The sequence below is a fragment of the Dicentrarchus labrax genome, unplaced genomic scaffold (genome assembly GCF_905237075.1).
Source record: "Dicentrarchus labrax unplaced genomic scaffold, dlabrax2021, whole genome shotgun sequence".
Lineage (NCBI taxonomy): Eukaryota > Metazoa > Chordata > Actinopteri > Moronidae > Dicentrarchus > Dicentrarchus labrax.
Genome location: NW_026136724.1, coordinates 9,964,761 through 9,986,344, shown reverse-complemented (window position 1 = coordinate 9,986,344; position 21,584 = coordinate 9,964,761). Strand labels below are relative to the sequence as shown.

Here is a 21,584-nt window from a genome sequence, read left to right as displayed (position 1 = left end):
ACCTCTCCTGTGTCGAAATTGGGGCAGGCTATGTTCCAAAACCAAAGATTGTCCAAAATTGTATGCTGTTGTCCCTGAAGTTTAAACAATATTATGTCTTGCTGCTCTCTATAAAGGCGGGCTTTTCATCCCGCCTTTCAGTGTGGCCGTGCAGAACAGCTATAAATACTTGCGCCTTCCCCAGTGGTCCTTCTCACAGCTGAAACTGGAGTGAGAAAGATTAAAATCACTCTGATATAAGAGGAGACTGAGGAGTGACGCATTTGCAGGTCTTGTTTGGTTCATTACCATTTATAACATGCATTAACACATACTGTATATGTGTGTTTTTACTTTTATGTTTTTTGCCCTAGTAACTGGTAAATTGATCATTTCAGTAGGCACAATATAACAATATCAGCCATGGTACAATCTGTCATAGTAATAAGGCTCAACAGTGATTTCCAAACTACAGTAGAGGGGGGGAAGCTTTCACTAAGTGACACACTATTGAGTGCACAGACTAAAGCACCTCTTATTTGTGAATTGCCTCTTCAAATGAACACAATGAATATATTATTTGTTTTTATAGCTTTTAGATTTATTGAGGCCAGACACAGCAAGCAAAAATACATAGCTTTTTTTTAATGCATTGGTCAACTTTGGGATTTTGGTCTACATTGCTTCCATAGCATGTCTTCTTTCAGATTAGTGGGGAAAAAATGCAATCTGTCTATTTGCGTCTGTAAATTTCCCCTAAGGATATAAGTATATAAGATATTGATAGATAAGTAGATAGATTTAGATATGGTTGCAGCTATAGGATGCTATGGATTTGATTGTATATTGCATCTGTAAATAGTGATTTCCTACAAAAATGGATGGAATTTTACAATACATATCTTTAAAGGCTATTTTCTCAAAATGAGTTTATTCTGAGAATACTCTCAGCCAAAAATCTCCACTACAGTAGCACTTTCAGTTCCATTCCTATCTATATTCTGAAGGTGTTTACACTGATGTTTGTTCATTTATCATTCATAACCATTTTATTCCTGGAAACACAGCTCTTTTTTTTTTAATGGCTGTATTTTCTGATTTATAGAGTGAGAAAAAGAGATATCCAAAATTGTCTCCTTTGACTCTAATATGTCAACAAAATGAAACAACCTGGCTTTAATTTTCAGCAATGAGCACATATTTAATTAGACAATGCCTCAATTGCATATTTGAACTGAACAAAAGAAGAAATATTGTTTTAATGTTCTTGACCAGCTGGGGAAGATTCATGGTGGTATGTGTTAGTTGAGTTGTCTACCCTATTCACTTGTAGTGTTTGTAGGTGAGAGGTGAGAGATTATTAACCCTGGTAAGACATGAGATTTATTTTTTTAACTTTGCCTCTATTGCATCAGTTGATTATTTGATTCATTTACAGAGACTTCAAACAGAGAATCCATTAACAGCAGTTCAAGCTAAATATTTCTGACTACAAATGCTTTGTATCCAGCAGGCTTCTGTCTTGTTTTGTATTCCTAGCATTGTAAGTTTGACCCCTTAATTTTAGGTTATGTCTTAAACCTGTTTGCGTTTCACTTCTTCAGTGTCAGTTCTTGCTTCTTTTGTTCTGCCTTGGAAGGTAAGTATGTACTTATGTAACGTTTGTACAACTTATACACACCTGGACATGACTTTGTTTTATTCAAGTGTGGAATATAGTTACTGACAGAGACATGGAAAAACACTTTCTCACATGGGCTGTCTGTGTATTTAACCTTCTACACGGTGAATCCTGTCTTACACAAGACCCTGTGATGCTTGAAAAATGGGCTCTGACTGTTTAAAGCAACACGACCTAAGATTTGGTAATTGTGCGATTTGGTGGCCCCAGTTGCAATATCACTGTTGTAAATATAGAACACCCCCACCTTCCCGGTCACTACAGCTAAGCTGACTAGCTAACAGCAGCTACATTTGCAGCAGTCACTTCACTTCCCATCAGGAAAGCAGAGCAGCCAGAGGACATCAGAAAACAGAGAACATTTTCTCTATAAATCCACTTTCACCAAAATTAGTGACATAGTTGGTGGTGCGTGACTACTGCTGGAAACGTTTTTTGCAACCTGAAACCAAAAGTTACAGTGCAAGAACGGGCTTGCGTAGCTCAGAGAGGGAACCATTGGCACTATCACACCTCAGTGATTCATGAAAATGATAGTGAAGCTGCTATTTTAAGGTAGAAAGTTACATAATGTTGATTTAAAGTATCTAAGTTTTGCTTGTTGTTCCTGAAATCCAGATTTTAGCTCTTTTATAAAATGTTTATTATAAAGATTTGCTTGAAAATTATTCATTGTAAGAATAGCCAAAATAATCAATCTTCGACTTTTCTATACTTGCAAAGAACAAAACCTGCCTACTTTGTGGGGTGATTGGGACAGCGATGGCACCATATCCAGAGCTGATTGGGCATTTTTGCCTTCCAGACCTCTGTACCATTGAACCTTTACTGTATAAGTTGACCGCGGTGACTTCACACCTCATGAAGCCAGTCAAGGGTGCACTCAGAGCATCGTAAAATCCCTCCAGCACAGCTTGGCAGTGTCAAGGAGGAGTCAGGATTTTTCATAGACAAAAAAAGAACAGGATATCACCCGCAGCCGTGAAAAATATGCATCAAATTTAATGCAATGAAACATTGTTTTGGGGAGGGGAGCTTCTTGTGAAGAAGCCTGAGGTGTTTACAGTGTGAGTTATGTTCTTACTCATTGTTGTTTATTGCAGAGTTTGGGGAATATTCTGAAGGCGTTTCATGGTGACATTTTGTGATGTGTTCCGCAGAGGGAGAAAAGGCCGCAGAGGCCAGCAGAATTTATTGACTGAATTTCACAGTTATAAATGGGTCTTTTACAAGTGACATAAAGAAAATGATCTGTTCTGTGCTGAGGCGGTGGAGATCTGTAAACTTGTTCTGTATACTACTAGCAGTCATGGCACTTGTATTGAATAGTTTCATTCAATAGACTATAACTTTGCTTTTGATAAATATTGTGCATAGAATCGATGATTAATGTACTTAAAGCACCTAAATCCTTTCCTGCACAGAAAAACCATATATTCTGTCTCCAAGCAATATTTCCATTCTCCTCAGGCACTGTATGAAAAGCCTGCATTTGCATTTTTTGTATGTCGTTGGAGCTATGTTCACTATATGTTTTGTAAAAACCTTAGACTTCCAATCTACACTGGAGACTATGACGAGATCTCCAGAGGAATAATCGTCTCTAGAGGAAAGCCATATACAAAGAGACCACTGTCTATGCTGCAGTGTTATTCAAACAATCCATATCCCTCACAAAACCACCCCAAGGCTTTAATGCCTTTCTTCAGACTGCTGCGGTATGAAAAACACAGCTGTATTTTACGCTGCAAAAATGCACTGAAATCAGTAGAAATCAAGCAATTTTAGCTAAAATGGATTTCTTGGATTTGGACGAATTTTTTTGCTTTTTGCAAACTTGGAAACTTATTTCAGCAAATACACAATTTGTCTGTGCTGAGGTGAGACAGTCTAAAATGACAGTATCTTTGAAAGAGACGGATCACTCCTTTTTTCTGTAAAGTAAAGCCAAATGATTAAAGAGGATTCAAGGAGCTGGTTGCTTCTCACAGGAAGCAAGAGATTTTGTCTGTTTCTGTGAAATATTGGTGCAAGAAGTACTCCGATCCTTTACTCCTCACAGTCGGGTATTACAAGTAAAAGTCAAATTTCTGAGTTAAAGTACAGGCATGTTATCAGCAAAACACACATAAAAGTAAAGTAGTCTGCAGAAAAGCAACAAAGCCACACATGACTGTAGACTCTTAATCTGCAAGGTAACAAGTATACACAGCCGTCAGATACATTTACAGTAAAATGTAAAATGTTTCCCTCTGAAATAGTAGAAATATAAAATGGCAATAAGAGGAAATTCCCAAGTATCGTACCTCTAAATTATACTTTAAGTCCTTTTATTTCTCTGACTGCACTTGGTAACCACTGCAGAAAAACAAGAACAATGAACGTGTTGCAGCGTTGCGTAATGGGTGAATGCGCCTGTGTAATGTTGTAAACAATGCTTCTTTTATGAATGACAAGTCTATTCAAATTCTCTTCACATTTTTGGTGCTATAATCAGTGTTTGGGACAGAGATCACCTGTGTGGGCAGCACTGTTATAGCTTGTATTTTCTGTTAATGAGGTTAAAGTTCTTGTCAGTGGCACTATTTCCTTTGTCTGCTGAATCATTTGACTGTTGCTGCTTATTCTCTCTACATAGGTTTTATTTTTTTATTTCAAGCAAACCATTTCCTATGTACCAGGATGTTTTTTTTCCTCAGAAAAACCTGTTGGCCACTGGTTGTCTAGAAGAAAGAAGGTAAAATCTAGGAAGTAGGGAAAATGGAAATCTAAATAAAAATGATGGCGAAACTAAATTCAGTTTTATTGATATTGTCCGGTTGCTGGAGGCCTCGATCACCAATCACGTTCCCTTGAAGACGCCATTCTAAGCTCTGATTCTAAATCTATTTCTAGCTAATCACACCCACAACAATAGCAGTGACGTCAAACATTAGCCCTCATGGGTCCATGGGTGATTCTTTAAATAATAGTTAGGACTCACAGTGCAGGTTTGAGCTCACAGCGTCTGTCTGTCTAAGACAAGAAAAAGACAGCCTGTGCTTTGGTTAAAGCCCACGAAGATGACAAACCTGGACGTCAGCAGCCTCCAAAACCCAGGTCTAATTATGCTCCTTTTTCTATATTTGCTTCGCATGTGCCAAGAGTGAAAGGAAAAAGAAAAGGGCCTGTTTCATTGTTCTTTTTCTCCTTACTGTATTATGCTGTCTGATGAAATTAAACCCAGTGGCCTTTAACACCTGGGGGGGGGGGTATTTTCTTCCTCATAATTATAATCACTGATATTAGAACTTCCTCACTCAAAAATCCCATGCTATCTATGACATTATGTAATCTGTTGGAAATTGCTTATCCTATGCAAATAAATGCATTCCATAATGCAATATGTACGTGTATTTACTTTACCTCCCATAGCGATGAAACCGAAAAACATCACTTATTCTTTATCAATTTGCATCATGTTTGTAGTAAATGCAAACAGACATCTCTAATGATAAAATGGACAAATGTTTGGAGTCAGCATGCAGGATCCTCTGTGAGTCATTGTGCCACAGTATGTGATGACCTACTTCACATTAAAGGACTATCTGGCTGTTGCGCGGCAGGCCAATTTACTTTATAATGATGACAGAAGAAGAGAGAGTGACGGGAAGCAAAACAATGAGGGAGAGAGAGAGAGAGGCGTGTCATGTTAGCTCTATAGACCTTGTTCTTCTAAAGCAGTCAAAATGCCTCGGTTGCACCCACACACCTCTCTAATCCGCCTACACACACACACACACACACACACACACAAACACTCCACAGCCTGAAGCACGATCTCAAAGTGTGGTTTAAAAAAAATAAGTTTTAAAAAATCTGGAGAGTACTACAAGTGGTAATCAATATGCAGGAGATTTTAAAATTGAAGTGAAGCAACTTCTTCAAAAGGTCTTTATGTGATCTGTTTCTTCATTAGGCCCCGCCCCCTGTAGTTACTGTTGCTGAACCTTTTTGTTCTGCACCACACTGAGTTTACAACAAAAACGATGGATGATTCACCACTTAAAATGCTTTGTAATGTTTTACCACCGGTCCCTGATTTCAGACAGATACAGACAAAAGAAGGCTTCTTATTTCTAGCTGGCAACCATCGATTTTGCCGGCTGTCACTGGCAGATTTTGTTAATTGTAGCTAGCTTTCTAATTAAGCCAACGTTAGCTTCATGAGTTAGTTGACTCTTTTTAAAAACAATAATCTTAGCGGTCTTAAATATTCATTTACTGGCTACATACACAGTACAATGCTAAAAGACTGAGGCGAAAGCTACATGTCCTAGTCAGATTGTTATTTCCTTCTCACATAACCCAATCTGACCGTATGTTTTCACTGTTGACGTTGGAAGAGAAAAGACTTTGGGCATGAGCACTAACCAATGTGTTTCGCCAATGTAAAGCTAACAATATCTCGGGTAACCACTGGATAACATGTAGGACACGTGCTAACGTTGATTTGATACAGTAGCATCTGGCTGCTGGCCTTGGATGTAATGAGCAGTGATTTCTGAGCTAGTTAGCCAGACATACTATTGATAACAGCTTATGCTAGAGCAGATAATGACACTTTTTAATCCATTCCTCACTCTATTGCTCTTTGGTTTTAGAGAGGCAAAAAACCACCACCAGTAATCACTTACAACAGACCCATGCACTCCAACGCTTGACATATCAGCTATGCCTATAGTTAAGCTATGAATGGACAATTGCTGTTCAGGGGAGCTGTTTAGCAAATGGTCAATTTATCTCACCTATTTGAAAACAGCTACCCTCTGTGTTTAATGTGAAGAAGCCACAAATAAAAAAACAAACAAAAAAAACAGGATATGTATGAAATGATAGACTCTGTGTCAGGAGGTCAGCTCGGCCACAGGTTCATTCTGCTCAACCTCCCTGACAGCCCACGGTGGTTGCTTCGATGGCCTTGTCAAAAGGATCACACCTCACGAGTAACAACTTAATGCCCTACCATAGTCCCCATGTTTTGCAGTCAAAGGAGAGTTAACATTTGTATTCCTCATCATCCTCACCGCGCTGCTCTTACTCCTGAACCCTGTCTACAACGCAGCAAAGTTTACGCCATAAAAGCTAAGTTTTTGTCTTTTCACCGTGAGAGAGCTGAGGCTGAGGAATATTGCCTGAGGATGTTTCATATCCCCACAGCCCTGACTGCACACTCTCTGCTCCCTTCTTTTATCTCTTTTTCTTAATCACTCGTCTTTACCCTCTATCTTACTATACCTCTCCCTCCTTTCTCCCACTTTGTCTGAGACTAACCTGTCTCCTTTCTCCCTCTGCAGTTTTCTTCCATCCCCACCTCTAATTCTTTTAACTTCCATCCCCTTCCCACTTTCTGTCTCTGTGCATGACTTTGCTTCTCCTTCACTATTTGTATCTATTTTTCTGTGTTTTTTTCCCCCCGCCTTGTCTCTCTTGGCGAGAGAGTGCAAGCAGGTCTCTCTGCTTTCTGGGCCTCCCCTCTCCCTGTCAACCCGGCAGCATCCAGTGGAAGAGGCAGCGCTGTCACTATGGACCGGCTCTGGGGAAGACGAAGCAGAGCGAGTGAAAGTTACAGAGAAGGGGGGGAGGGAGGGAGGGGGTGGGCGAGGAAGGGGATGGAAAAACATGACACGGAGGAGGTGTACAGATGACAAGTCCCTTCATTGGGGAGTTTTGTGAAGTGAGGGAGCTGCCGAAAGGGAGAAAAAGACACGGGAAGGAAGGAAGGGAGGGAGGCACCACGAGGCATGCAGGATGTTTTTTTGAGGAGAAACAGCTCAGGGATGGCACTTCTCTCACAGGTTGGCTGCTCCGCAAGCGCACCTCGACTAAGATAGCCGACTGCACAGTGCAGTAGGCAGATGTTGCTCACATCCAGCTCGATGGCTGAATGCATAATTCGCTTGTTGTTTACATAAACGGAATCGTACCCGTCAGTTGAAGGGCGTGCAGCTTTAAGGAACATGAATTTATCAAGTCAGGGAGATGAAGGCAGGCTTTTACAGAGCTGTGTGCATTCGCATCACAAGGCGTGGTTTCAACCTACTTTGTTCATGGGTGAGTTCGTGTGCGGTATAACCATGTAAAGCTAATGTTTTCATACATGAAACTCAGCAGCACTCATGATCATCCTTTACCTGAATTATTGATCCACAGTTGTTAGTTTAGCATTAATGTTTAAGTTAGAGCAGTATGGAGCCTTGATAAGTCATTCACTGGTTTGGATGATAGAACATTTTGCCCCCCCTCTTGATCTTTCTTACCCATTTCTGCCCACTTTTCAGTTCCCTGTCTCAACATCCAATAAATAAAACTCTTTCACTTCAAAGTGCAGATGCATTTATTTTGAACAATTCCCCATGGAAGGTTGTAAGGCCTGTTGATCACGGCTCATGCCATTCTCTTTGATGTGCTCACATACGTTTTCTAGTTAAATAATTCCTGACTGTGAAAAAAAAAAAAAAAAGAAAACTCTACAGAAGATTTGTTTGTCCCTAAGACACTGCACAAAAATACTTTTTTCCTCCCCATTGAGACAAAAATAACTTTACCCTCGCTCTCTTGATGAGGCAGTTTGACCTTTAAGATTTTGGAGATTTGGGGAGTTGCAATAGTAATGCTTATCTGAGTGACGCCACTAGGACTCACTGGGCAAAAAACAGGGCAGCATAAAAGGGCTGTGTTGTCCTGTGTCCAGCAACCATTGGTGTAAAGTTACAGTACATTGAGAACAGAGATTTCAGCAGGTCAAGCGGGTAACACAGGCCGGAATCATGCGTAGATATTGCAGGAAATAAGAATCTGGACAACATGGGCACTGGACATTAAAAAAATAACAGCCACTGAATGTCCAGGGGTTTTTGCAGAATTCTTAAACAATAACGTTTGTACGTAATAATATCTTATCCCATGCAGTGGAAGAAAATCAATGCATACATGGGACACCGCATGTTGTCCCGACTAGCATGTTCGAATTCTTTTTGCCTTCTCTCGCCTAGTTTGACAACTTCCGTGACATGTTCTGTGATCTCTTCCAAATACAAGAGTAAACATGGCAAAGCAAGAGAAAAATGATGGCTGTGCTTCCAGGTGAACAGTGACACTGGCTACGTCACACAGGCCGTGCACACAAACACGGCAAGCTATGATTGTCCAGCGTCCAACGTGTAGTCCACCGTGTTATCCAGGCCACGTCACACCAAGAATTTATGACTTAATGATTGCTTTATATTACACAGGAGGGCTGCAGCTATGGATTAATTAAGTAATTAAGTATTCTACAGATTATTCCATTGATTAATCGAGCCATCAGATAAGAAATACTTTTGCTTTATTAAAAAAAAGTAGCAAAAGAGCAATGGTAAATGTTGTCACAAAAAAGTGAACACAACATTTACTGTTTATGTAACTTTAATGTTACTTCAGTGTCTACTGAGTTGGTCCAGTTAGCAGCTACGAATCAGGTTAAAGACAAATAAATAGAAAATTTTGAGATAATACGTTTCAGAGTTGTGGAGCTGGAATCATATGATTGATTGCCTTTTTGTATTGTGATTTCTTGTTTGATTTGATCTTATTTTATTTTTTCTGAAAAACAATGACTTGTAGCTGCTAGCTTCCTTTTCACAGTGAAGCATTGGCATCATGCTTATGGTAGGCACACTGTACAGAGTTGCAGTAATAATAATAATTAATAATAATCCGTGCAAAACACAGTGCTCTGTATGGCTGTATAGTTATATGTATTAAACGAATCTTCGATGCAAAGAATTTGCATTGATGAAGTTCCTCGTGGAATTGTTTCAGCCCGGTAGAGTGAATGTCGGATGATCACTTTCTGGCTGACAGATTGTGTTGTTCTCTCCATCAGTAAAATCATTCAAAAGTGATCAGAAAGCCCAGCCAGAAAATGAATCACATTTTTAATGTTGTTAATGTTGCTCTTGCATGTACCTTCCATCTCTCTTATCAGTAGACTGACAGGACTATAAAGCTGTTGTGGTGAACCTTTCATGAAAAGGCTCTATAAAATCCAGTAGCCTCCAGTGACATCAAAACACACCTGAGCCCCTGCACACAGCTGTTGAAGGTGGAAGAAAATCATCTTTTTAAAAATATGCTCACATCTCTCCCACAACCAGGAATTGGCTCATTTACAGCATTTTGTTAAGGTGGTTTATTTGATGAATGTCATTTCCTTTGCATACATAAAGATAATTCCTTAAAGATTGCTATTTTGTCACAAAAGACCTGCAATAACATAACCCCACCAGGCATTTAGGTCAGTCCATAAAATCAGAGGATGTCTGTGATAGCATATGTGAGTAAACATCATCTAAAGTAGAGTTTATATGCTAATCTACATTGTGCCGTAAAATAGTTTACCTGCTGCCTTTGCACAAGAACCCGTGCTTTTGCAAGTAGAACAAAGTTTGGAGAAGTAACTGCGGATTTAAAGCCAGGTGTATCTGACAGCGCCTGCCGTTTCTACCTACTGGGATTGTTGCAACAGCAAGTTTGTTAAAGATAAGAGGGTTTTTTCACTTCCCACTCTCTGGCACACCTGTCCACCAACTCTCCACAAATACGGCGTCTCAGCAGCCTAAGTAGGCTACACGCGTTATGCAACACGAATACTTGGGGACACATTGGTCGAAGCGTTTTTTGTGATTGCTTTTCCCCTAAACAGATGATCTCTGTATACATCTCTCTTCCAGTTTGGTGGCGTTCTATGCACAATATCAGGCGACAATGACTGCCCTCTCAGTGCGAGTCTTCAATGGCTCCCTGAAATGCTTCTTGTTTCTCTGTTGCCTCATTATAATCCTTTGTGTGTCCTCTGTGAATGGCTGATGATGATTATGCAAATGTTCCATCGGAGAGCAGCATGGGTAATTATCACAGCAGAGAATGAGGCTTTTTGAAATTCTCTGACTGCTGAAGAGAAAACCATGGGTCTTCCGTCTGTGTAAGGGCGTATATTTAGCTGTTTGGGCAAGTTAGGGGCTTTGAGGTTGTGGCCATGGTGATGCTTACCAAAACCTGTGGATGGTTTTGTGAGGTTTTTATGCATTGTGAGTTTTTTATCCTCCGTAGAATTACTTCATCTGCACAGGAAGCTGAATTGTAAATTTGGTGAATTTTAAAGCTTTTAGTATTGTCCTACTCCTCCGTAGAATTACTCCATCTGCACAGGAAGCTGAATTGTAAATTTGGTGAATTTTAAAGCTTTTAGTATTGTCCTACTCCTCCGTAGAATTACTCCATCTGCACAGGAAGCTGAATTGTGAATTTGCAGAATTTTAAATCTGTTACCTTTGTGTTGCAAAGTGGTTCATTCTATCCTGCAAAACACTTTTATTTCTCATCTTTTGGATACGTTAGAGCTTGTTGCAGCCTATCTACAGGTTGAGTCCGATTTTTATTACCTGCATGCAACTGTAATTGACACCTGATGTACTCTGGCTATCAACATGGAGACAGACACATGCAGTGCATCAGTATTCACTCAGGCACTAATGAGGGCAGCTCGGAGGTGCAGGGGCCCGTGGTGAACAGGTGGGGTCCTGGCAGCAGACCTCAGCACGTATCTTGGAGGTGTGAAATGTCTCATTATGGGTGGAGAGGTATACGCAGATAAACCGAGAGAAACACAGAGATAGATTGAGACAGACAAATAGAGTTAGAGGGGAAAGAGAGAAAAGAGAGACAACATGGTTAAAAGCCTGTGGTTCAAGAGGAAATGGGAAATGCACAGACTCCCAGAGGGAGTCCAGCTTTGAGAGCTTCAGTACCCAGGCATGAGTGGCCCCCTGACTGGGGTGAAGGGAGGTAGACTGCCTGGGGTCAATTAACCTCTAGAGCAGCCCGAGCTGGGCTCTAAGGAACACTGGTTTTTATAGATACTGACGAGGCACAATTTGTCTCCTCGGACTGCGAGGGCGCTTGCATAAAGCAGGTCATGGGGCAATGAGGCGTAGAAGGCATACCAACTAAAAAAACGATCCTCACTTCGGCCTGGCATGTCACTTCTTCACAGGAACACTTCCTTTAGCAGGGTCAGGTGCCAGGAGAACTTTTGAGGGAAGTTCAGCAGCAGCAAAAAAGTTACGGCAGAAATTGCATCCCCAATTGATCTATTTTCATTGTTTTAGAGAACAAAGGCATGTCATCTCCAAACGATCCGAACAATAGGTTGAATCTAAAATCCAGGGGACTCCGGTAGGTTAGATCGCCACATTCATTGAGGACAGAAACGCAACATAAATCATCACCCCGCAAAAGTTGCCTTCCCCTTTCAAGAAATAAAAGTCCATTTGTCAGTGAAGTCAGCAAAGTTCCCACAGTTCTTGTAGCTACTTGGCCCGCTGCCAAATAGACCAACTGAGCAGAGAGGCCAAGGCTATGATGTGTGTATCTGCTAGGATATGACATACTCCATTCTCTTCTCTCGCATTCCTAATGTGATTAAGTCAGCCCAGTTAATGTAATAATCTTGCAACAATGCACAGTATAATGCTCCAATCAATGCCAATGAACCAGCACCCCTTCCTCCCATTGGCCATGCCAAAAAAACACACAAGTCATCAAGTCTGTGTTTGCTCTTCCTCACCTCCCTCCATCCTGAAGCATTCCGCAACTAATAAACAACAAAGACACGAGAAGGTACACGTGGAATATAATGCAAGAGCTTTTCTTTATTGTGCCCTGCTCTCATGTGAAGACAGGCAGTATCCTCTGTCCATCTTTCTCTCCACGTCCGTGTCTTTCTCCTTCTCCTCCCATCGCTCTGCGGGAAGCTGTCAGAAAGGCAGCGAGCTGGCATCACAGGGAAATGGCAACAGTGCATATAGAGGCCTGTGTGGATCGCAGCAGGTCTAAGGGCCATTAAAACTCATCATCACAAGAGTGTCTCAGCTGCAGTTCTTATGGGAGGAAATGGAGAGTGAGGAAGAGGAGTCGATCGGGAAGAGGCAAAGAGTCAGGCATTTGGCCATGCCTGGGCTTCCCACTGCAGGGAACCTTTTACACATTGACAAGGAAATGAGAGGTTGTTTCTGCTCTTTCTCAGTCAGCCTTCCACAATTTCGTTGTTTATCTTTCCCTTATTTTTCTTTTCTCCCTCCATCATATCCACAGACATTTTACTGCAAAAATAAATCAATGCTATAGGAATAACCTTTCATCGGCACATTTCCTGGAGATTGTTTCTTAATTTGAGGTGGAAATTGGGATCACTTGTCTGCTTGTGATAATTTTTATTCGTTGAGTAGAAAAAAAAATTGTTTAAGCTTTCATGTCAGTAATGTTGACTCTGTCTGCCCAAAAAAATACCTTTCATTTGCAATGAACATAGCCCAAACTTATTTCACCTCCTCCATATGTTCCCCTGAACTGCTCTAAACAGCCTACTTGAAATTAAATGTATTAGAGGCTATCATGGAAGTGATCCGTATTATCTTATTTTCAGATCTACTGCTTCCCATAAACAATGTTACGTTCATACAAGTTGTATTTTGGCAAGAAACATCACAAAGCTGGAGGGTGCTCAAGATTATGAGAAACAATCTGCAGTTTAAATCAATTCACTTTTAATTTCTGCTTCTTCCTCGCAACAGCTGCCACGGCTCATGGGTACAGCAGTATTGGTAGCGGGTATTAGAGCACTCTACCATTCCAAAATGATGCACAGAACATGATTTCAAAACAAACAAAGCAGAGTCCAGATAATTTAAACTGGCAGCCATAACAAAAACCTTTAGGATGGTTACATTGTACAGGAGAGTCTTATATTTCTATGTTAAGCAACACTGCGGATGTTGCTGAAGGAAAAGAAATTGAAATGGAAATACAGAATAGATTGGTTTTGTTTTAGCTGATTATAGGATGGAGATTATGAAAAATAAAATATTTATAAGGCATAAAATATTTATGGAAAAACATTTAACCGTTCCAGTTTGTGAGGTTGTGAATTTTCTATTTATCGACAATTTTGGGTCTCAAGAACATTTGTAAAGTTTTGTGTGGTGTTTTATTTATCAAGGAATTTGTGGTTTATCTTTCTAAGTGTCTTACCAACTATTGGATGGACTGACTTAAAATTAAAAGCCCACAGTATGAATTGTAATAACTTTGGTGATCCGCCGACTTTTCATCAACAGCATCTCAATAAACTGCAGGCAATGGGTACAGATGAACACAGATGGGGTACAGCAGCTCGATGCTTACTATGGCTGAACTTTGTCACCACAAGGAGGACCCATCTAACCCGATGGCAGTTTACACATGCATTAACATGCGTTTTGAGTGGTCTACTTACAAGTGGACTGTTCAAAGTATAACTGTGAATGCTCCCAAGATGGATCGAGGTCACACTGAGATCCAATCCCTCAGACCACATTCGGAGGTGGTCTAGGTCACACATAGCCACATTCTTTTAGTAGTGTGTCATATTTTAGTGTGAAACAAACAAGAACACACAAAATGGATTCTAGAGGATGGAGTATACACTGATTTCCATTTGGGCCAAAAAACAAAAAAACAGTCTTGGCAAACTTCCTCTTCTACTTTTAATTTCCGGCAGACCAGGCACAGGAAGTACAATGCTGCCTCCCACCGGCAACAATGCATTTTGTCTCTGCAAACATAACTGATGTGCATTTATTTGCATATAGAGCAGGGTAGGGAGATCAACTCTCCCGAGAGGCAGGTACAAACTGACATACTTAGAGCTGTCCACTTGTTATCGGATCACCCAAGACACATGTTTAATGCCCAGTGTAAACAGAGCCTAATTCTCATACAACTCTGTGAAGGAGGACGTGGCTTTCATGTCCTCACTCTTCTGGAGTGGAGAGCAACAATGGCGGGACTGCCCTTGTGCTAGCAACACCTTTGAAGAGGTTGCTGATGCACAATACCACTCCAGTTCTGGGGGAACGCTCTGCTACTCTGTATCACAATGGACTCACTCATGAAGGGGACAAGAACAAGTACAACAGTTTTTATCGAACAGAAAGTGAAAAACCTGCAGCACTTTTGGGGCTCACAAAGGGCTTGTATTGCAAACTTTGAACGCACTGATACAGAGCAAAATATGTATGAAACAGAACTGAATTCACTAAATTATGTAACTTCTCAATCAAAGACATTGTTTGCAGGCACATCATTGACTGAGGTCTGTTCCATTTACCGCACCACTGGAGGAATCAATGGGACATACAGTTAATGAGGAATAACTGGAACTAATGGCTGTCTGCTTCGGTGAACACTCATGGGCCGAAGCCTGAGTGTAACATCCCATTTATGCTTATTATCTTGCATTAAGCTGCTCATGTTATCAATTAGAAACTTTGTACATTTTAGGATGTACGTTTTATTTATATTTTGTATAATTTGATTGAGTTGCTTTTTATATATATTTCAATATATTTTTCAATAGCATGAATAATATATATAATATATTTTGTAACGCTGTGCATACCATTATATTTTCTCATATTAAAAGCTGAATTGTTGCCGCTAACAAAATGTGAAACTTTTAATAAATAAGTTGATTGACACAATCGCAGAACAAAATATTCCAGCATCATTAATCTGCAATTCATTCATTCAATTTATCATTAATTTTTTTTAACAATTTATGTTCCATTCACACATTGTGCATTAAGCTTCATAAAAACAGTAATCCTGATTACATCCACTCTATGATATATAATTAGTTTTTTGTTATTTTCTGTCAATGCATTGTGGAGAAAAAGCACTAAAGTATGTGCCAATCATACATAGAATAAAATGCCATAAATATGTGAAAATAGGAGAAGAAAGAATGTAGAATAAAACATCAGCAGTCCAGTTGGCTTTTCTGCTAATTATTGCGGCCAAAAAATACTATTTCACAACTTTTCTTTCTCTTAAGTAAGCTTTTATTTTCCTCTGGCCGACAATGGGAAACAGGGAGATGGTGGCTGAAACAGTGGCTGGCTAAATATGGGCCTTTCATCCGGCTTAACTCTACAAATGGACCTCATTGTCTTGAGGAATTCGATTTTCTGCCATTCTGCGTGCACGCTGTGTCCCTCTCTGGGGCCCGACTGCAGCGAGCGAGGCCCTTATCAACAGCACTCAGGGTGTGGAATTGAGGAATTGAGTTCTGCCTCAAATCAAACCATGAGAAAGAGCGACTGAGAAGCGAACAGGAGTGAGAAAAAGAAGAAGAAGAGAGAAACGCAGAGAGGAAGTGGGGGGAAGGGGCGGGGGGAGTCAGGATAAAATCTCTAGATGCTTCCACTCTCCCACTTAGACACAAGCCACACACACACTTGCACAACACGTGTGCACCTGCTCAGGCACACACAAGCTCGTACGGTATGCATAACTCGTGCATTCGGTGTAATCACACATGGGCACACATGAGTACACACATACTGTGTAAAATTTGCCAGTAAACCCATTGATGGCTCTCCCAGTGGGGAGGCTTTTATACGCTCTAATTTCCAGTGTTATCTTCTAGTGCTCCGAGCCAATGCCCAAATAGAGCTGTTTTTATCTACTAGATAACGGCTGTGTTCCTTTGAATGCGTATGTGCACTTGAGTGTATGTGTATTTGGGTGTGTGTGATGCTCTGTAAGCCATGCCCAACATTTACAGTGCCACTGTTTTTCAAAGTCTACCATTACTTATTGCTTACCGTCCTTTTGAGAGAAAAGGGTGTCACTATATCTTTTGTCATTTCTAATTAAAATTCGATTTGATTGATGTTGATGAAAATCAGGGCTTCACGTAGAAAAGCATCTACTGATTTGGCACTAACAGAATCCATGCAATAATAATTATGATTATGAATTCTCCATGCAATAGTAATTATGATTATGAATAATTATGAAATCCATTAGTCTCATCAAAACAATAAAAAAAAACAATAGCTATCATGTAAATGTCATAAAATTAAATACATTTTCCTGATTATTTTTCCACCATGAAGTAGGGCAAGATGAATGTCGGTCCGTATAAGTAAAGTTTTGAGGAATTTGAGCAGACTTTGATATTAGCCTTACTTTAGCTGTTTGAGTTTTTCATCATGCTTGTAGTTAAAATACCTGCTGTCAGCGCCTACAGGCCACATGACTTCTGGAGTGTATCTACAGTGTTTATAAGAACAGGTTTTCTCATTTGACTGCCAAGTGGGTCCACAGTTCCAGTACATGAGTGTATTTTCTATAGGATTTGTCAAAGAGCACTGGCTGCTGCTAAACGTAAACGATACATTGATCTGCAGCTGTTGGTTACAATGCGTTACCATGTGTGACATTGCTCATTTTGGCTGGACAGACAAAAACTGGCAGAAGTCTACCTGGGAGGGGATAAAGTTCCAGTTTCAGTCGGCCACTCACAGGTTTTATTTTGTTTTTATTTTAAACACGTAAAAGAAAAAGATAAAAAAAAAACAAGATAAAATAATATAAAATGGAATGAAAAAATTAAGCTTACACACAAACTCAATGAATAAATCCTCAAACAACACAAATTAAATATCGTATTGGAAAAGGAGTAGGAGGAAGCATACACTTATTTGTTCTTACCCCTTCTCCGTTCATCAGTTAAATTATAAACATGATTTTCTCTACTTATATTTATATATACACATACATTTACATAAATGCACGCAGACATATTACATATACAGTTGAAACCAGAAGTTTACATACACTGTATAAAAAAGACACATAATCTCTTTTTTCTCTGACATTAAATCAGATTAAACTTTTCCTGTTTTAGGTCAATTAGGATTACCGAAATTATTTCTATTTGCTAAATGCCAGAATAATGAGAGAGAGAATTTTTTAGACAATGTTTTTATTACTTTCTTGAAAGTCAGAAGTTTACATACATTTCATTAGTATTTGGTACCATTGCCTTTAAACTGTATGACTTGGGTCAAACGTTTTGGATATCCTTCCACAAGCTTCTCACAATAGTTGGCAGGAATTTTGGCCCATTCCTCCAGACAGAACTGGTGTAACTGAGCCAAGTTTGTAGGCCGCCTTGCTCGCACATGCCATTTCAGCTCTGCCCATAAATGTTCAATAGCATTGAGATCAGGGCTTTGTGATGGCCACTCCAAAACATTGACTTTGTTGTCCTTAAGCCACTTCCTGGCTGATGTCTTGAGATGTTGCTTCAGTACTTCCACATAATGTTCTTTCCTCATGATGCCATCTATTTTGTGAAGTGCACCAGTCCATCCTGCAGCAAAACAACTCCACAACATGATGCTGCCACCCCTGTATTTCACAGTTGGGATGGTGTTCTCAGGCTTGCAAGCTTCCCCCTTTTTCCTCCAAACGTAACGATGGTCATTAGGGCCAAACAGTTTGATTTTAGTTTCGTCAGACCACAGGACATGTCTCCAAAAATTAAGATCTTTGTCCCTGTGTGCATTTGCAAACTGTAATCTGTTTATTTTGGAGTAATGGCTTCTTCCTGGCATAGTGGCCTTTCAGCCCATGTCGGTACAGTACTTGTTTCACTGTGGATAATGACAGACTCTTACCAGCTTCAGCCAGCATCTTCACAAGGTCTTTTGCTTTTGTTCTTGGGTTGATATGCACATTTCGGACCAAAGCACGTTCAACTCTGGGACACAGAACCCGTCTCCTTCCTGAGCGGTATGATGGCTGGACATTCCCATGGTGTTTATACTTGCGTATAATTGTTTGAACAGATGAACGTGGCACCTTCAGGCATCCAGAAATTGCACCCAAGGATGAACCAGACTTGTGCATGTCCACAATTCTCTTCCTGATATCTTGGCTGAGTTCTTTTGACTTTCCCATGATGTTACACAAAGAAGCAGTGTTTCAGGTGTGCCTTAAAATACATCCACAGGTATGTCTTTGATTAACTCAATTGTTGTCAATAAACCAGAAGCTTCCAAAGACATGACATCATCACCTGGGCTTTCCCAAAATGTTTAACGGCATAGTAATCTTAGTGTATGTAAACTTCTGACTTTAAAGAAAGTAATAAAAAATTGTCTTTAAAAAAATCCTTCTTTCATTATTCTGGCATTTAGCAAATAGAAATAATTTTGGTAATTCTAACGGACCTAAAACAGGAAAAGTGATTGTCTGATTCCATGTCAGACAGTGAGAAAAAAAGCGTATGTTTCTTTTTATACAGTGTATGTAAACTTCTGGTTTCAACTGTATGTTGTTGATAAACAATTATCCACATTCTATGTACAACATGTACTGTGCTGTATATCACACTCTGTTATTAACTAGAACTTAACTATCACCATAGCCCTTCCTCATTCTTATATCTCTGAATAATGTTTTATATATCTACTTGAGGACAAAACCTGTAGAGCAGGAAGTGGAGAGTGACATCCGAATGTGTCTCCCAAATCCATACTACATATAAGTTATATACAGCATATACTGTATGTATAGTTTTCTATATAAGCACATCAAACATTTACAAAAACAAAACAAAGCAGAAAGCAAATTGTCTTTTTTGTTTTCCAATCTCTTTCTGGAGCTGTGCATTGCATTGTCGGGGAATAGCAACTATCCACAGCATGCTCAACCCTATTTTGTATGTACTCCTACTGGTTTTTCGGAATGCATAATTTTGTCACTTTTTCCGGTGTGAACATAAAAACATGCTCATAATTAGTATGTAGTATGTATTTGGGACACGTCAAGGGACTCAGGCGACTGATGTTGGAGCAGACATTCAGCAAAAGAGCGAGCGGTGCACTGACGAGAACAAGACCATGATTAAAAGGTTACAATGGATACAGTATAGTGTAGCGGTGGGAGGAGTATCCCATGTGAGTGAAGCAGCAGAATCAAAGTGACTGCCTGAAGTAGCTCACATGCTTCACTTCATAAAAGCCACACTCAGAACGAGTGAAATTCCGCTTCGCATTTGTACTGCTGCATTCAGTTTTGTTTTTTTTGACATGCAAATGAAGCATGCTAATTCAATGAACTGCCTTTCCTGTTTATGCATGACACAAATAAATATAGCACCTTTTATGAACTTGAGAAATCAACGTTTTTTCACTTAAATGTTCTCCTGAGGTCGACTTCACCAAAGCTGTTGTTGCAGTGACGAGCCACGAGTGCGGTGCTGCCTTCTTACTTTTGTCACTACTCTCTTCCTCAGGCGGGTGTCCTGCATGCCATTAACCAATTAACCAGAGAGAGAGACAGAGAGAGAGACAGAGAGAGAAAGAGCCTGTTACAGGTAAGGACAGCAGCAGACGCACATACAGAAACATGCTACTATCAATCTGATGTGAAGTAGTGCTATTTACAGCAGGGCAAGCACTGAGTCACCTCGCTAGTGAGTGTCATTCGCCAGGACACGGTAACTAGGCCCAGTGGTGTTCTTAAACCACCGTAGGGCATCAAGCCAGTGTGTGAGGTGTCGGGGCTAAGTTACACATTGAGGTGTGACATTACCGCCGGTTGTTGACAATAAACCGGGGTTGCTGGGTGCTCTACGGGAGCTTTCACCCACTGAGCTCAAGTTATCTGAAATGTCTTTTCTGGGCTGCAGCTGTTAAGTGGTGCTTACTGCGGCCAAGCTTCACATCTCGTGTAGCAGCGGCCAAGAGGCAGAGTCGTAATTCAAGAGGTAATAAAAAATAAAGGCAGAGAATTATTCAATTTGAGTTGTGAGTCAATATTTAGCAACTTTGCAGTCGAAATGATGAATTTTTCAATATGTTTTTTGTTTAGCGTAGAACTTCTTTAATCCAATAATGTGTTGATGAGTTATTGTTCTGTAGCTCAAGGAAGTAATGTGTTTAAAGAAGCAGTATTATACAGCAGTAGGTCACATGAAGAAACAGATAGAAACTGTTGTACATGCAGTTTTTATATCATATGCAAAAATAACTGGATTTGCAGAGTTTTTAACATAACAGTTCCCCGGTTGAATGTCGGCTCTACGTGACATTATTTGCTGCTTTGCATACAACAACATGCTGCAGTGCATGATGGTTTACCCCTTTGACGTGTGCATGTAATACAACAGCCACTAGTCTTAAGAGAGGCTTAGGGCCAACATGCTTCCACGTCCCTCCCACTGGGCAGTAACACACACACTTATAGGCTGGTAATGATTTTTAGCTATGGGGAGCCGAGCTTCACAAGTACCACTGGCGGTTGCACCAGAATAAATTATGTAGCTCATTTAGTGAGCACGAGAGGCATCACATTGATACACCCTGCGCTACAGACCTTGAATTATTATGGTAAAGTGTGTGTAAGTGCTTTGGGCTGTTAACGCGTGTCCTTGTGAACATATATATATGTGTGCGATGTGATCACGCTGATATTGACTAGTGAACAGAACAGCACGGCCTTACCATTCATGTGTGTGCAGGAGAGAACTTGCCCAGATGACCTTGACCAGTTTTTCACCTGTGTTATTGCTCTTTCCTTTTATATATGTGAACACGAAGGAGTATAGTATAAAGTATATGTTCATACTTATGTGACCCAGAGTGAATTTGTAAGATGGAATGGCTGCCAGTGTAGCATACAGATTTAATGCATCTGGACCCTACCACTTACACACTGACTCCTTTTACAGCTATGTTTGCAGTTATTTTGTGTTGCATTTTGATAAAAATGAGGGAAGGAAACATTAAAGGCGCAGAGGCTGGGGTATCCTCACTTTCTGTCTCTAATATGTGCCGAGCTTCAGAAAAGGCAAAATCCTACACTTCCCATTATGTAACTCGTGGACTTTCTGTTAGACCCTCCCTGCCTGATCTTATATCTTTCAAACTGCAAGCATATATTTACAAGACACTAAAATACCATTATCCAACTAAAAATACACTTTTTTAAAACATGAACACAACAT

General features: G+C 40.1%; 1 long non-coding RNA gene across 1 annotated transcript in view; it reads left to right on the top strand.

The window, feature by feature from the left end:
- Nucleotides 1–19,953, top strand: part of LOC127359052 (uncharacterized) — a 183,534-nt gene extending 163,581 nt beyond the window's left edge. The window contains exon 5 of the long non-coding RNA XR_007882594.1: nucleotides 19,872–19,953. This is a non-coding gene — a long non-coding RNA (uncharacterized LOC127359052). The remainder of the gene's footprint in view (nucleotides 1–19,871) is intronic.
- The last annotated feature ends 1,631 nt before the right edge of the window (nucleotides 19,954–21,584 follow it).